We start from the raw sequence: 5104 nt of genomic DNA, 5'->3' as shown, positions 1-5104 counted from the left end.
CTGATTTATCCCATAAAGACACAGGGTGTGTGTTTAGTTCGTTTGTTAGCGGCATGTAGAGTATGTTGTTACCAAAAGAATGTACCTGTAAAAGGTATAAATTATTTATCCTAACACCTAACTCTCGTGGTAACAAGTTTGTGTAACCCTTTCCCCATTCTAAAATTCCAATAACTGCCGTCACTATTCCCAGACTTGCAAACATGAGGAAACCCTTCATATCTTCAGATAACACTTCATCCATTCATCTAGCTAATTCCTCTCTTCTTTCTATTATGCAAATCTCATTTATACTACTCGTTCAGATTTCATCCTTCCTCATACGCTCAATTTTACTGTTTCTGACATACCTGCAAGTCCACTTAGATAATGACAGTAAAAATAATATATAATATCATAATTAAAAAGCTCTCCCTTTTCTTGTTGCTATTTCAATTTTTCAAATTGATCAGAAATTAAAAATAATAAACATAGGTACTTATATCGTAAGTACAGGGACTATGTTATTTTTTTTACTTTATGAATCACCTTATGCAATCACGTCTTACATTTAACTTTCGCATTAACCCTATACAAACGGCACGCAAAACTGCAAAATATTGTATGTGATGCCAATTACCGTTAAGTATTAATTACTTACATTTTGTTAACCTATAGTTCAAGACGCAAAGTTAAATTATGGAAGATGATACTGCTAAGAATTCTCCTTTTGTAAGTAGGAAAAATAATACAAGTACCTAACTTGTTACGCCTAGCTGCTCTGATAACATCTTCTAACTCTATGACATAACTGTCTTCTAGTATTATCGTTACAAACATACACACATACCTACATACTGAACTATCATTAGCTTAATAAACCTATCGAACGCGCATGTGACACTGTTTGAGTTGCAGGCGTCCATAGGTTACGGTAACCACTTTACATCAGACGGGCCTTATGCTTGTTTGCCACTGACGTAGTACATAAAAAGATGGAAAGTCACATGAGTGAAAGTTTCCAAACATGACGAAATATGATTCTTGGTTACACATAATATTGTATGTGCTATTTTTCTAAATAAATGATTGCAACGATTGCTTCATTGTTACACAACGATGGTAGTATGGCTACCGTACCGTACATCGAAATCTACAGATCCAACTGAAATCTTACTTTGTTTTGTAAACGATTGAACAAGAATTACGTTTCGAACAGTATGCGAGCGAAACCGCGGCAAAAGCTAGTAAATCCTGTACTACTACGCATTACCTATTTACTACGATCCGTTATTTAGCAAAACATAGAAAGTTTGAAATTCGGTGTTCTTCAACTGACCTTTTAATTTGTCATAGTATACTAGCAGTCTAAACAAAGTTTTACTATAATAATATTTTCTCCTCAATGAAACTCCACAGAATATATGGATGGATGTTTATGATGTTTCCCTTGTATACAAGCATGTTTTTATCCATTCAAATAGGCATATCGTCGCTTAGCACCCATAGCACAAAATTTGATAGGTTTGGGGCTAAGTTGAACTGTGTAAGATGTCCCCAATATTTATTTATTTATTTCATATTTATATTAAAAAAGCATTAAGATTGAATGTAAACGTCAAATCACTGTCTCTATTTTATTATTCTACAATTCATTCCACATAGTCTGCAGAGCCCCATTCATACTGGATAAATTTTAGTCGCATCCGGTCCGTCGAATGTCTTATGATCTATAGAGCCCTTTTGATTTTTCTATGGCAACATTTGCTATGCTGACGTCATTGCCACGTCATTACTGTCAGTCAGACAGAAATAAAAGAAAAATGGATGCCGTTCAGACGTACACGCATTATTTGGAACTGAAAATTACGTAATTTATCGACCTGCTAGCTTGTATTTGTTATAAATCATAAAAAAGTGAGTAATACATTAACTAAGTAATGATATATGTTGTTAGTAATGTGGTAAATACAACACAAAATGTGTATAACGAATGTAATAAATAAATGCTTGTTTGGTTTTAGATTATGGAAAACATCATGAACAATAATGAAACAAACCGAACCTTTAGCTACAATAATAAAATGACCCCATGACGCCAGTGGAACTACGTGGTTTTCTTTCATGATGATTTGATGATACCATAATGGAATTAGCCAAGGTTTCGCCGTAAGTAATAATGTATTTAACTTGTCCATCACAAAGCAGTTCATAGTTTAGTTTAAACCTTGACTTGCTAAAATGGTAAAATGTTTTCCAATAGAGAGATTGTCTAATTCCTATAGCGCACTACAATAACATTCTAATTCTGGTCTTAGAGATGGAGAATTTTAGTAAGCCTACAACTTCCTATTTCTTATGTCCGCCTATTTACATGTTTCAGGTATTGGGTGCTAGATGCCCCTTGGAGTTAAGCCCCAGTGCCACTATACTACCTTACCAGTTATGTGTGGGTGTTGTAGTCCTAAGGCACCCCAGAGATGCATAGGGCCTTCACAAGCTCACGCCACGCCTTCCTATCTTCAGCAACCCTCGTGACCTCGCTCTACCAGCTCAAACCTGGGAACTCGCAGCTCATTTTCGACGGACCGCTTCCACGAGTAGACAAGGCACCGACGATCACGGCTTGCATCACCTGTACTGCTTCGTAATATGTAAGTTACACTTTTAATGTCTAATGATTCTGTAATCTGTTAACTAATCTCACCTAGTGTTAATAAAATTATTTGTATGCCTTGAATTATAAGGTACGGGTTCGAACCGCGACCCATTGTCCTTGAGAACTGTCATCTGATATTTGCCAGTTGCTTTTGAGTGAAGGAAATCATCGTGAGGAAACCAGACTAATTTCAATAAGACCTATTGAAAATTAGTGCCTATGCCAAATCCTGGAATTAGTTGTCAAGCAGACTCCATGCTTCCATGAGCTGTGGCAATCACCGGAATAATGCAAGGAGGTTGAATGAATTTTAAAGTATGACCAAGCAATGTTGGTTTTAAGCAAAAATTGTATAAATGAAGAATGTAAGCATTACCGAATATCAATAATAAGAATCATGCTTAGTTTGTAATCAAGTAGGCCTGTACAAAAATGCCCCTTCAATTTTTATTTATTTATTTAACTTTTATGTTGTTGTTGAGTCAATTATTTCTCTCTTATTCTATTTGGCTAAACTTTATTTCGATAATAGTTTAGTATGATAAAATTTGAAATTTATCCCGTAATTAAAATAGACCCTAATTATTAAAAAGATCAAATACCTATTTAGTTGTAAAATCTCTGCTAACCTTATTCCTATAACTTATGCTTATAACTAGGACTTATTTCCTACTTAATTAATAAATATTTCTTAAATTTTCCAGAGTATGCGGAACAACACTGCCATTATACTAGGATCAACGTCCTGCCCCTTCCCCGGCTGTGTACAAATTGAAACTCCATTTGCATGCCCCTTTGACTGAGCAACGTGTGTGTGCTTGAAACACATTCACTGGCAACATAATGACTCCCAGGCTGACCTGGCTCAGCTCCTGTATGTCTGATCTACATAGACAATGGTAAAATGTTTTATTTATTTATTTATTATTCTTTGACTTACTCTAGGGTAAATAATATTATTTGCTCTTATTCCTGATTCTAGAGGTAATAATAGCAAGTCTACTACAGACTGACTCCATTTGTTCATCCAAACTATTATACTGTGCACTATATTTGGCACAAACACTACTACTAAGTCTAAAATCTTAAGTCTAGCTTATCTACCTAACCAGTCAAATTGATCTATGCTAACTTACTGCATCCACTGATAACTGGTTCAAAAAATCAAAACACAGACAGACGGATAATCTAACAAAGTTATAAATATAGGAAACCTATGTTCAACTTACTTGCTCTATTTTATAGTGTACTAGAATTAGTATAATCACAATCTCGAGATTAATATTTTTTAAAAAGCTTTTTCTTAGCAATTATGTTTTCCTATTCCTAACCTTGGGTCATATTGTAGACTACTCCATAGTTGATATATTTACTAGCTACATGCTACATGTTACCTAAAGAGCTGAAATTTTATAAAACCAATAAGTGGGATGACAATACAATATTACAATATCATTGAAAGCCAACTTCATGAAGATGTCTTGACAAACAATGCAATTCATTATATGACTTGTTGACCTGTATGTATAAAAAAGGAATGCACATCCAATAGTGGAATTGCATTCTAAATGTTTTAACTGAAATGTATTTACCCTTCATTTTTGTTCCAGGTTTCAATGAAAGAGTTAAAATTCTTCTCCATGTACAATCACTTCTAACGTCTACACTGACTACACCAAATATGATCATCACTCAACGTGTCTCACATCAAGATACTTTTCAAAAGTCATCAAGAAGTGGAACAATATTTTTTTTTTTCATTATTGCCTGAATAATCCTAACTAAAGTTATTTCTCTATTCTATTTTTCCTGCATGGAGTGGCACTTTTCCGACTAATGGAAACGAAATGAACATATATGCTCTGTTTTTTTTTTTTTTCCCTTTCCAATATTACTAATAAAGCATTTTGTGGGTGTTTTATTTACCACCTTCCTTCATAATTTTGCTAGAGTGTACCTAATTATTAAATGCATTAGCTTCTGCAATCTGTTCACTGATGGGAATCACCTCATGTTAACACAGCTTTGAATACTATCTTAAATAATGACTACTGACTGTCAATAAAAATATTCCTAGCTATAAGCTTGCCTGAGGTTAATGAATGGTGTGCCTAACTCCTTACTTGAGTACTTAAGAACTATGCTTAAATTCTAGATTGTATGTTCTAAATTCTAGACGTTCTCGTCAATAAGCTACTTGATTGTTTGTCTCTTTCAAGTAATTATAATTTGTTCACACTTCAGTGGAAGACAACTAATCCTTAGTTGTTAGTAAGTATGAAAATAGCTCATTGCTACTAGTTTCCCTATGATTATGAATACTATTATTTATTTTATTGTTAATCTCATTTAAAGATAAATCAAAATCAGATCAATGAGTTTCCCTATTAACAACTTAAGATTAAACAACCTCTATTTGTCAGTAAAATCACAGCTACAATAGATATTTCACAGCTTAACGCTTCT

General features: G+C 33.9%; 1 long non-coding RNA gene across 1 annotated transcript; it reads left to right on the top strand.

Moving 5' to 3' along the window:
• The first annotated feature begins 1713 nt into the window (after nucleotides 1–1713).
• On the top strand, nucleotides 1714–4546 carry LOC125226359. Its single transcript, XR_007177077.1, has 5 exons — nucleotides 1714–1896; nucleotides 2004–2148; nucleotides 2363–2633; nucleotides 3343–3537; nucleotides 4249–4546. It is a non-coding gene; the product is annotated as an uncharacterized LOC125226359 (long non-coding RNA).
• Nucleotides 4547–5104: the final 558 nt, after the last annotated feature.

Source organism: Leguminivora glycinivorella, chromosome 5, assembly GCF_023078275.1.
Source record: "Leguminivora glycinivorella isolate SPB_JAAS2020 chromosome 5, LegGlyc_1.1, whole genome shotgun sequence".
NCBI lineage: Eukaryota > Metazoa > Arthropoda > Insecta > Lepidoptera > Tortricidae > Leguminivora > Leguminivora glycinivorella.
This window is presented reverse-complemented; position numbering and strand designations above follow the sequence as displayed.